We start from the raw sequence: 12,875 nt of genomic DNA, 5'->3' as shown, positions 1-12,875 counted from the left end.
GAATACTAATTTATCATAAAGCTGGAAGGGAAGTTCTTATAAAAGGGAGCTACGTGAGATGATCAATATTTGATTTGAGAAGATGAGCTCATAAACCAATCAACTGAGCACTTGCTGAGAAGGACGTTTTTCTTAATTGGCATCAGGCTGCCATAGCCCGAGTGGCCACCCTTTAGGGGGCTCGTGGTTTCCCATTAAAGGTGTTTCCTTTAAACTTATTTTCATCCTTCAGATGTCAGTATGTTAGAATTGCCTGGCTGATGAAGTAAATTCTAAAAGTAATTGTTATGGGAGTTTAACTTGCCAGAGACTTCGAGCAGTCTCTTTCATACTTTAAAAAATATAAACAAGTTGCAAAATAATGATTCTGTCAAGAAAATTACATATTGATTCATCATCCAGTATTGGGAATTGGGCTAAAGAGTTTGTTCCTGGAACATCTCCTTTTGGAAGGTCATTTAGTGGAGGAGCAGCTTTTCGGGCTTTGTACACTGTAGGCTGCATCGATTGCCATGCACCTCGGTGGACATTTATTGAGTACCTCTTGCATTCATTATTGCAACTGAGGCACGTTCTAGGGCCTGGCCCCAGAGTGGAAGTTAAAAGTTGAAAAAATGATGTTTTCCAGATTTTTGGCCTTTATGATGCCAGCCAGTGTTTGTGTCTTCAGCAGTGGTATTTATTGAGAGATTAGCATAAAAGTAGTTAGCCTGCAGCACGATTTGAAAATTACAGCCTTGTAAAGGATCCCCAAGTTGGAAATGCACAGTCATGAGAAACCACGCTGTAAAAGTCTGTGCTGATCCCTGGACTCACTCCTCGGGCATTTCTCTTCCCAATCTCTAACCTCTCTCTTCATGTATTGTTCTGGGGCAATGAAAGCTCCTCTGAAGGTAAACATGGCCAGCTCTCCATCACCTGGTGAACGTGCTGAAAAGGTACATTCCTGGACCCAGCTACCCCATCAGCTAGGATTCTCTCAAGGTGGGGCCAGGTTTATCCAAATGTGAAGTCCCACAGAGTCTGAGAACCCTCTGTTGTGAAAATTGAGAGCATTTGAAAAATAGAGAGCTGGCGAGTGCTTTATCTGGTTAGATTTTGGAAAGATTCCTGTGACAGTGGCAACAGATGACGGTGATGTGAGACTCGAGGTAGACGGGATATGGTGGTAGTTCAGAGGGGAGATAGGGCAGGGATTAAAGCTGCCAAGGGGGTTGGTCAGGAGGCGGCAGATCCAAGTTGTATTTCGGAGATAGAATTGACCAGATGTGGTGATGACCGGATGTGGCTGTGCGGACAAGCCCTCCCTTTCTGGCAGAACTCAAGGGCACTCTGTGTTCAGAAGGCTGTTTCAGAAGCACCGCGGTGGCAGCTGTGCTGGTGGCAGGCATGGGCCCCAAGCCTCTTCTGTGTGTGGTGTTTGCTGTCTCTGGTTCCCTAACAGAGGAGAGAAGCCACTTAGGAGCCCTGTGTGTAGACCCCACAAAAGACGGGGCCTGGTGAAATTTTTTTCTTCCCAGCTGCCATAACCTTCTAGCCCTCTTTCTTGCTTTCTGCTTAAACTTGATAAACTTGGTACTCCTAGAGCAACTGTGCTGTATGAAAAGCACACAGAGCTACACCATTATAACAGTTCTAAAGAGTCCCCTGGACTACAAGGAGATCCAACCAGCCCATCCTAAAGAAGATCAGTCCTGAATATTCATTGGAAGGACTGATGCTGAAGCTGAAACTCCAGTACTTTGGCCACCTGATGCGAAGAGCGAACTCATTGGAAAAGACCCTGATGCTGGGAAAGATTGAGGACAGGAGGAGAAAGGGGCAACAGAGGATGAGATGGTTGGATGGCATCACTCACTCAAAGGACATGAGTTAGAGCAAACTCCAGGAGATAGTGGAGGACAGGGAAGCCTGGTGTGCTGCAGTCCATGGGGTCACAAAGAGTCAGACATGACTGAGTGGCTGGACAACAATGAGATGAAAGCTGTGGGCTTCTCGGTGGGTTGCAAGCTTTCCCCTGTGTTGGAGTGGCACTTTTGAGCATGCACACTCTCCACTGCGCTCTGTGCAGGACTGTCACATGGCTTTCACCTGTCCAGTTGTCATCCTCCAAAGCCCATATTCTGAATCGCTGAGAGTTGGTGATGCACAGGGAAGCCTGGCGTGCTGCAGTCCATTGGGTCGCAAGGAGTCGGACACGACTGAGCAACTGAACTGAAGCTCGGTGTAGACTTTTTTCTTCATGTTACAGTTGCTATTACTCAAATAGTATTGTTCTTTAGCACATGAATTTACAAACTCCATGAGTGTAACTAACTCCTGCTTTCCCCCTTTGGATAAAGGCTGATCTTGTTCACCCTGAAGAATGAAGGAGAATGTGATATCCGTAGCAGAGCCTGGCTTTACTGTTAACATCCGGTCTGTGGCCTCCACTTGAAATGCTGCTCCTAGATTGAAGGTTGAGCCGGGAATGGCTGGAAATACACTTTGTGAACCTGGGTCTCTTTCAATTTTTTAGTTCCTGGCTCCTTTCATACTGGAAAGAGACACCAGATCAAGGCAGAGTTCCATGGACTTTTTTTTTTTTCTTTATAGGATTCACTGGCTGGTAATCTAATTTATTTGGTTGTCTGAGAAGGAAATAAGGGAAGAGCCAGGCGGCAGTTACAAGGCCTGTCTCTGTGCTGTCGTTCATCCCCCTTCAGGGTCCCTCCTGTCCTCGTGGACAGTCCCCTCCGTCCCTGCTGCTGGGCCCCTGCCCTTAGTAATTAAAGAGGAATGAGAGTGCCAGCCCAGCTGTGTGCTCAGTGTCTGCACTGCCCACAGATCTTATTTTAGGGCAAGGCCTTTCCCCCCAGCTTCTTTAGATCCCCTATTAATTCAGATGCTTTGTTTACTGAACAAACAAGCTGTGGTTTCCCAGAGAAGAGTGAACAAGCGCTGTTCTTCTCGGGGGAGAAAAGCTCTTGGTGCAGGTGTGCCTGTGCTGAAGCGACACCGAGGTCTCCCTCCATCCCTCGGGTGCCATTCTTCCCCCACATCTCCCCCTGGAAGGACTGCAGTGATGGCCTTTCCCCTGGGCAGGCATGGGATTAGTCTTCTTGAGAGCAGCGGTCCCTTGACTTGGAGCGCATACACACATGGGAGCAAGATGCTCCATCTGAAGAGCCCAAGGGGCTGGGCAGGCCTCCCTCGCATCTGGTCGGTCGTTGACACCCTTCCGTGTCACCTGCACCTCTGACCTCCCAGTCACAGGACATGTGCCTTTGGTCACAAGAGAGACTGTGGCAGAGCACGTGTTCAACTCTACGTGGTTTGAACAGCGATGCTCGCAAATCCAGTCTGGTATCACCCCTCACACCCAGGTCCATCCCTGTGCACACCGAAGGTGCTAACTTGGAGAGTTCAGGAAGCAAAAATGTGTCAGGCTACCAGGCTTGTTGTCACACACACTTTTCACAGTCACGGTATTTCAGAGCTAGAAAGGAGCCTGAGAGATCATTTCCATTCTCCATATTTGACAGAAAAAGACATCCAGAGACATCAGATAACTTTGCCCGGGTCCTGACACTCCTGAGCAACAAAAGGTGGGAGTTGAGCCCAGGCCTCCAGCTCTTTATCCAGAAGCACTCTTCCAGGTTCTGGGTGGAGATGGCCAAGTCAGCATTTGACCCAGTGTGGCCCAGGCACCTGCCTCAGGTGCCCTGGGGCCCATGGAGGAGGCAGATTCCGGGGCCCCGCTCCAGGACTGCATCAGCATCCAGGCGGGGTGGGTCTCAGCTACCTGCATTTGGAACAGACATCCTGGGCGACTGACCCCCCAGACGTGTGAACACTGCTGGAGGAGACCCTACTGGTTTAGCTTTGGCCCCATCCTTCCCTTGTTCAACCGCAAGCTTAATTGTGAACATGCCTCCTTAGCCCTAATTGCTTTATATTTCTTCTTCTCATGCTAAAGGGCGTGGCTTGGCTGACAAGAGGGAATTTCTGGGAAGGTGTGGGTAGCTTTGGGACAGTCTGTGGTGGCGACTGTGCGGCTGCTGAGTGCTGACCCACCTGTGTGTCTGTCGTCCTTTGTCTTCTCTCGAATTGCCTATTCATGACGTGACAACAAACTTGCCTTCAATTGTCACCACCGTCCTGCGCACCTCTTCTCTTAACTAGCATTCTCCTCCAGTCCCCACACCGCCAAATAGCTTTACCATCATAAACTCCTCATTATAGGATCATTCTGGGGGTTGGATAAAGGTGATGGATCATTGGTTAAGGTTACAGGTAACTTGGGAGTAGACAAGAGGAGAGGACGGCTGGGCAGTCTAGTGTGTTTGTGTGTATTTTAACTGCTTTAATGTGTACACAGACATCCAGACTTTATTTTAGATCATCAACACACTCGTTCCCTGACCTGTATGAAGTGGTCTTGTTGGAGGGTCTGCTATCACTTCCTGTGGACATAAGGAAGCAGAGCCAAGAGCCAGTCATGGATAGACCCACAGCCCAGAAATGGATTCGAATGTGTCAGGCACACCTGGCCTTAAGTGCTTGATGCCTAAATTCTGGGGGCATGGAGGTGAATTTCATCAGCATTGTCAGTAATCTCAGTTATAGTTCCTTAAGTGCCTTCATATGCTTGTGAGACCCCAAAGGGCAGTGTGAGGAATCACCTAGACACTAAAAGTTTTCACACCTGAAAGATGCTGTGTCAGTGCTGACGCTGAGAGCAGGAAATTGTACCAAGAGATACGCTAAAAATAAAGCTGGGTTCAGTTTAGTTAGGGCTCTAGAGTCGTGACTGGTTTGAATTCTAGATCTGTTGTTTGACAGCATTGCATCTGGGCAAAGAGGACAATCGTGGGGCCTATCTCTTTAGACTGTTAAATTAGATAATACATAATAGCATTCAGTACAGTGCCTGGCACAGGAGTGAGGGGATAAATGTTACATATTGTTTTTATTGCCTGAGAGGGAGAATGCCATTGGTAATAACCTACTTATCCGAAGAGGTGAAGGGGGTGTGGGACAAATCATTGCATATGTAAGCTAGAAAATCATCTGAGCGTTTCTTCCACAAAAGTTGACCTTTGTTTTTCTGTTGTTTTCTGCACTGTTTTTTGGCTGTTCCCTTGGCTGGTGGTATTGAGGAGCTACAGATGGAATGAAAGATGGGAAAGGAATAGAAAGAAGTACCCCCTAGGTGAGGCCCAGCCCCCAGGCTCACCTCTGTTAGAAGGTAAGACCCTGAGTTTTAGAAATGGGTATTCACTTCCTTCTGATTGAAGAGCAGCTCCCTCACTATCCTATACAGCACAAGCTCCTTTTTCTCCAGGGCCTTGTCAACATCATTTTGGCTGCCATTTATGGAGAAGGCAAACGCACCCCACTCCAGTACTCTTGCCTGGAAAATCCCATGGATGGAGGAGCCTGGTAGGCTGCAGTCCATGGGGTTGCTAAGAGTCAGACACGACTGAACAACTTCCCTTTTACTTTTTACTTTCATGCATTGGAGAAGGAAATGGCAACCCACTCCAGTGTTCCTGCCTGGAGAATCCCAGGGATGGGGGAGCCTGATGGGCTGTCATCTCTGGGGTTGCACAGAGTCGTACACGACTGAAGTGACTTAGCAGTAAAAGATTAAACACCTTAATTCAGCCTCAGCTCTAGCTATGGATATTAGCCCTTTGGCATCATGTAGACTGAAGCAAGGTACCCTCATCAACACGGGAACTGACAGGATGCCCCTGTCCTGCAGTTATTTTGTTTCTTTGGACCATTCGACGAGTTCTGCTGGCTGCTGACCACCTGCATATAAAAGGTACATGTAATAGCATTTCCCACAGTAACCTAGATCTAGTGTCTGACCTGATGGAGTAGACATCTGTCTTCAAACCGCTGTTCTCTAAGTTGACCAGTCTTCAAGTCTACCAGTTAGGATCAGGGCTGAAGGACCACTTAAAGTAATGAAAGAATGTCCCAAAGCTGACTTAGCTGGCACTCCAGCACCTCTGGAGCAGATTTCCCTGGTCAACATTAATGTTCCAAGGCCTGTTTCAGTTCAGTTAAGTTGTTCGGTCATGTCTGACTCTTTGTGACCCCATGGACTGCAGCACTACAGGCTTCCCTGTCCATCACCAACTCCCGGAGCTTACTCAAACTCATGTCCATTGAGTTGGTGATGCCATTCAACCATCTCATCCTCTGTCTTCCCCTTCTCCTCCTGCCTTCAATCTTTCCCAGCATCAGGGTCTTTTCCACTGAGTCAGTTCTTCACATCAGGTGGCCAAAGTATTGGAGTTTCAGCTTCAGTATCAGTCCTTCCAATGAATATTCAGGACTGATTTCCTTTAGGATGGACTGGTTGGATTTCCTTGCAATCCAAGGGACTCTCAAGAGTCTCTTGAGAGACTTTCAAAAGCATCAATTCTTTTACGCTCAGGTTTCCTTATAGTCCAACTCTCACATCCATAAATGACTACTTTGGGGAGTCATTAAATGTTGTTTGTCCTCAGAAGATGACCTAAGACTGAGATTTGGTTTGCCCCAGATAAACTAGACCCCTGAGACACATCATCCAGCTCCCTTTTTTAGCTTTGAGATAACCAGTGGGTCAAGGTTAAATATTAGTGTTCCCCTTAGCAGTGGAAGGGGGGCTGACATAAGATGTAGAAACTGGTGTTCATGTGGACCTAGAATCCAAGCATGCTCAGAGAGAGTGGAGTGTGAGGGCTTGAGTTGGGAAGACAGGTACTATACCTTAGGAATTACAGTATTGGCATACAAGTCTTATGTGTTTTTCAGCCTAATGTCTTAGATTTTGGAGAGAAGGCCTCACTGTTTTAGGTACTAATATGGGAGCTTAATTTAAACGGCACAGTAGGGCGAGTGGATGTGTAAAGGAGATCCGTGGGTTCCATTCCACACTTAAGATGAAAGCCGAAGCAGTGCTTGTTCCGCAGAGCCTGTTTCAACATCTTGCCTTCCAAATAGGGCACACATTTGAGTGACCCTTTTCCTGCCTGGCCGTGCAGGCCAGTGTGCCCACAGCACTTGAAGCTGACAGCGAACCTGGAGAAATGGGAAGTCTATTGTATAACCACTGAGGAAATGTGTAGTCATTTCTTGAATCTTCTAGATGTACTAGAAGCTCTTTTCCCCTTTTCCTTTTTATGTTCTGTTCTCCAAGAGCACTAGTTAATAATTCACACGCAGTTACCAATTAAGTAGAAACTTCATCTGAAGCAACCGTAGGTTCAATTAAATGTGTTTGGAAATCGGGTGCATAAATTGTCCTGGAAGGCATTTGTTTTATATGTATGTATATATAAATATTCATATATATTCGGGTGTATATCTGTGAATGTGGGTGTGGGTATAAGTGCATGTGTCTTTTTATACATACATTTGGCTAAAAGTTAGTGACAAAAAATTGCCTGAAGAGCTAGTTGCCAGTCACATGTCTAATTAGTCAGGCTAGTTGTTGTTGCTTTTCAGTCAGTAAGTCATGTCCAGCTCTTTGTGACCCCCTGGACTGCAGAACGCCAGGCTTCTCTGTCCTCTACTGTCTCCCGGATTTTGCTCAAATTCATGTCCATGGAGTTTGTGATGCCATCCAACCATCTCACCCTCTGCCACCCCTCCTTCTCCTTTTACTTCCAACCTTTCCCAGCATTAGAGTCTTTTCCAGTGAGTTGGCTCTTTGCATCAGGTAGCCAATGTATTGGAGTTTCAGCTTCAGCATCAGTCCTTCCAATGAATATTCAGGACTGATTTCCTTTAGGATTGACTGGTTTGATCCCCTTGCAGTTCAAGGGACCCTCAAGAGTCTTCTCCAACACCACAGTTCAAAAGCATCAATCTTTGGCGCTCAGGCTTCTTTATGATCCTGCTCTCACAACCATACATGACCACTGGAAAAACCATAGTTTTCACTATACAAACCTTTGTCAGCAAAGGTTGTTTCAATAGAGACAAACATAGTTGATCATTTGGCTTTTCTTCCTCTCTAGAGAATTTTGTTTCTAAAAGAAATCATTAATAAGAGAGTAGATATAGAAGGATAAAGTCTCCTCAGAATGGTAGTCATTGAGTTAACTATGTATTTCATAGAAACGAGTAGATTCACCATAATTTTGTCCTTTGTTTCAGGAACCATGTGTAGGAGAGAGGTCTTCTCTCTGTGTGCGTGACTACAGAAAGAGGATGTATTTCCTACTGGAGTTTGCTTTAGAGGAAAGTGTGGCAATAAATTCCATCAGAGCATAGGGATTAGAAATGTGGGCACTAGAGTCAGACCATCTAGGTTAAAGTCTCAGCCCTGACAGTAGTTCTGTGATTTAGGATGGTAGTAACCTCTCTATACCTTAGTTTCTTTATCAGTAAAATGGGGATAATAACATTCCTTAACCTCAGACTGTGCTTATAGGATTAACTGAGTTAATATATTTCAGTACTTAAATAGTATCTGGCCTAATAATCTGCATTCAACAAATAACAGCCATTAGTAGTTATTACTCCCACTATTGTTATTATGTTTTTATTATAGCTGTATATGGTGGTTTTATAGAAATGTCTTGTTCTAAGTAAGCAATCTGAAGATTTGAATTTCCTAATTTGGAGATTTGAAAATTAGATAAAAAAAATCTGTCATGGAAGTAAGACTATTTTAATGAGATTTAAAGGAAGGGCTCCTCTTTGTCTTTCTCAGCTGTCCCCTACTAGGACAGTTCCTTCATTAGCTCCTCTGCCAGAATGAGGCTTAAAAGCAGCATATTTCACAATATCAAAATTCCGATTATATGCTTTGAATTGGATTACTTCCTCCCTAGCCCATAATCAGCTCTTTCCCTGTGCTTCTTCCCTACTCTCACCCTTACATTTTTATGCTCTTGAAAAAAATTACTTTCTGGGTTCCAATTTCTCCTCACTTCATTTCTCAACTTCTCCCCCTTCCTCCCCATTCCCCACCCCCTCTTCCCCTTGTAAGAGTGTGTGACGTCTGTGGGCAGGAATTATAGCACATACACTTTTGGTATTGTCAAATACTTAATTTGGTACCTTATGCATGGAAAGCATTTATACAAAATTTACATTGTAAAAGCATAGCCATTACATTAATATTTGAACCTTACTTTAGACTTTTTATTTCAAGGGGTTTTGAATTGGCTGTTGTTTGGAAAGCTGAAAGTCAAGTGTGCAAAGAATGTTCTTCCTTTAAAAAAAAACCAAACCATTTTTTTTTTTAGTGGATTGGGTGGAAATCCTAACTTCAATTGCCTACCTGAAACTGGTTTCATAACTTTGTTTTCCAGCAGCTGATTTCTTTTTTTTTAAAGGAGAAAATTGATTTTTAAAAAGACATTGGTCCTAAATTCAGTTATTTTCTGTTGTATTTGAACATGATGCAGTAATTCTCCAGGTGCATACATGTGGCACGGAACATTAGCTTGTGATAATGCTGCATAAATAGTTGAACTGTCCCTACATCCAAAACTTAGATCCATGACCGTTGTCAAACTTTTCCACTGTCAAGTAAGCCTTTGGTTTACCAGATGTTTGAACATCCGTACAGCATGATTCACTCTCAATGTAAGGTCATGGTAGCTTCAGATTTATCTTAGCACCATTCCCACTAGAATCAGGCGCTTCTACCTTCGAGCACACCCATGCCAAGTAGATCAGGGTGAGTGATCTATACTGTCCAACATAGGTGTGCCAGGGCACTTTGGTAAGGGTGCCAGCAGCTTTGACATGCCCACTCAAATAGGTATGAAGTAACCTTAGGAATGTTCTGGCAATCATACCTCTTGAAGCACTATCTGGAAGCAGTTCTGTTCATAGTTACAGACCAAGTTTGGATGTGCCAAGCCTTTCTGGCCAGGCTGGTTCCCACAGGTGCCCTTTAGTAGAGCTGAATTTCACAGAGGTTGAACCTATAGGGGTGACCTGTGCTCTAGTGAGGAAAAGGATGAAAAGGGGCTGACTTTTAATACCTTACTCTATTTCCTTGGGCAAGAAAAGAACCAGCCTTCCCCAGACTCTCTTAGATGGGTATTAAATAGAATGGTATCTTTTCTAGTACTTCTGGAATGAGACAAAGAGGAAGCATGACTGCTATATTGAATAAGGTTAACTTACAGAAAAATTATTCCCATTCAGTGTTCAGTGATTTCACGGAATGGGAATGAGGGTGATGTTCTGAACTTTTAGCTAGGATAGGGGATAGGTGGGGAGAGATGGGGAAGGAACTTTCTTAGACCAAAACTGACCATTAAGGCCAGGCAGCCCTTCTGGTATGTGGGGACCAGGGATATACCAGGAGCATTTGGGGGAAAATGTGGTTTAAAAGGCTTACATGCAAATTTATCCTGTAAAATGATATTCTCCTCATCAGAACAGAATCACAAAAGGACTTCTTCCAGGCATTTCAGACACTTTATTTCAGGCATTTTATTCTATCCTTGGAGAAAAAAAAATGTTAAAGAAGGATTTGAGGGTCTCCTAGTAACAGTGTCTTAAGTGTCAGTAACTGCTCTGCTTAAACACTTTCTCTTTTTGCAATTTAAGCTTTAGTGAAAATGAAAACAGTTGGTTACTTTGATCTCTGTAAAAATTCTTCATATTCATGGAGACCATTAATTGCTACTTAGTATTCTTTTCTTCAGGCTATCTGATCCCATGCTGCGTTATCATTTTATCTTGGGTCTCCCCTGAAACAGCTAGTGAGCACTTAGAAGAGATTCCAGGGCCAGATTGGATCTGTTTTGGACCCTGATCAGGATTTCTTCAGTCTCAAGGAGAGGAGGAAATGGGTCTTCTTGGAGTACTCACATCTACTGAATCCCTAGTGACCACTCTATACTCTTCTGCTTCCTGGATATTGACTTTTCTCCTGACAATTGACTTTCCCTTCTCAGAGGGTACTCTTTCTCTCTACTTTCCTTTCTAAACCTACCTCCGCCCCATCCTTCCTGAGAAAGTTCAACCCAGTGCGTGCTAAGTTACTTCAGCCATGTCCGACTCTTTGTGACCCTATGGACTGTAGCCCACCAGACTCTGTCCATGGGGATTCTCCAGGCAAGAAGACTGAAGTAGGTTGCATGCCCTCCTCCAGGGGATCTTCCCCACCCAGAGACTGAACTCACATCTCTTTATGTTTCCTGCATTGACAGATGGATTCTTTACCATTAGCGCCACCTGGGTAGCCCACTTACTGCTTATTTGGTCTACCTTGATCTTAAAATCCAATGGCTTCCAAATTGTTGTAAATTCTAAGCCTTGTCAGTATGTGCTGGTTAGCTTTGGCTCTTTGTCCCTAAAGTTGATGAATAACATTTCCGGTGACTAGGTAACCTTAGTTTCTGATTAGTTTACTTTATATTCTGACACTAATTAAAATGGACGGGAGCTGGTAGTATCATACATTGTGTAGTACTGTCCCTACGGAAAGCATAAGTGTTACAAGAGGGCAATAGAATGTCAAATTTTCTACATTCTACTGAGTAGTAACGTAGATCATTTGGGTTTTGGTTTTCTCATGTGACTTGGGTACACCTGGAATAGGCCTCCTCTGTTGCAAAGCTTTAAGTGCATTATAGGCATGTGATGTGGAAACTTTTTAGTCCTTGCAGTCACATTCGTCTCATCAGCAATAATTAACCTATGTGGGGTGAAGGAATAGCTCTGATTTCAATTCAGTTCAGTTCAGTTGCTCAGTCGTGTCCGACTCTTTGTGACCCACATAAACCGCAGCACACCAGGCCTCCCTGTCCATCACCAACTCCCGGAGTCCACCCAAACCCATGTCCATCGAGTCGGTGATGCCATCCAACCATCTCATCCTCTGTCACCCCCTTCTCCTCCTGCCCTCAGTCTTTCCCAGCATCGGGGTCTTTTCTAATGAGTCAGCTGTTTGCATCATGTGGCCAAAGTATTGGAGTTTCAGCTTCAACATCAGTTCCTCCAATGAACACCCAGGACTGATCTCCTTTAGAATGGACTGGTTGGATCTCCTTGCAGTCCAAGGGACTCTCAAGAGTCTTCTCCAACACCACAGTTCAAAAGCATCAATTCTTCAGTGCTCAGCTTTCTTTATAGTCCAACTCTCACATCCATACATGGTCACTGGAAAAACCATAGCCTTGACTAGACGGACCTTTGTTGGCAGAGTAATGTCTCTGCTTTTTAATATGCTATCTAGGTTGGTCATAACTTTCCTTCCAAGGAGTAAGCGTCTTTTAATTTCATGGCTGCAGTCACCATCTGCAGTGATTTTGGAGCCCCCCAAAATAAAGTCTGACACTGTTTCCCCATCTATTTGCCATGAAGTGATGGGACCAGATGCCATGATCTTAGTTTTCTGAATGTTGAGCTTTAAGCCAACTTTTTCACTCTTCTCTTTCACTTTCATCAAGAGGCTGTTTAGTTCTTCTTCACTTTCTGCCATAAGGGTGTTGTCATCTGCATATCTGAGGTTATTGATATTTCTCCCAGCAATCTTGATTCCAGCTGGAAACTCTATTCCTGTCCCCTCACTAACTGGACTTGTGGCCTTGGACAAACTATTTAGCTTTTAATGTCTCAGTTTCTTCGTTTTTAGAGAGCCATGATACCCACCTTGAGTGCTTCATGGGATTGCTAATCTCAGTGTTAAGTAATGAAGGAAGGAAAATTTGAAAAGCTTTGGAATATTTTGTCAGTATAATATACTTAGGGCTGCTAGTTTATAAGTATGTATGGGAAGAAGGTTTTCATATTTTGGTAACCACATGAGGAATTGTGTGTTTGTTTTCATTGTCTGGGGTTAGTATTTGCTTTAGTTTTCTTCTAGTTATTGCTTTCCAGTCTTGAACTAAAACTTCATAGGTCATTAGCTGTTAATT

The 12,875-nt window shown here is 44.3% G+C and overlaps 1 protein-coding gene across 7 annotated transcripts in view; it reads left to right on the top strand.

Annotated features, from left to right (window-relative positions):
- MAST4 (microtubule associated serine/threonine kinase family member 4) overlaps positions 1–12,875 on the top strand; it is a 618,779-nt gene that overhangs the window by 87,754 nt on the left and 518,150 nt on the right. The window lies entirely within an intron of this gene.

This window comes from Bos indicus, chromosome 20, assembly GCF_029378745.1.
Source record: "Bos indicus isolate NIAB-ARS_2022 breed Sahiwal x Tharparkar chromosome 20, NIAB-ARS_B.indTharparkar_mat_pri_1.0, whole genome shotgun sequence".
Lineage (NCBI taxonomy): Eukaryota > Metazoa > Chordata > Mammalia > Artiodactyla > Bovidae > Bos > Bos indicus.
The sequence above is the reverse complement of the archived record's forward strand: the minus strand, read 5'-3'. Positions and strand labels throughout refer to the sequence as shown.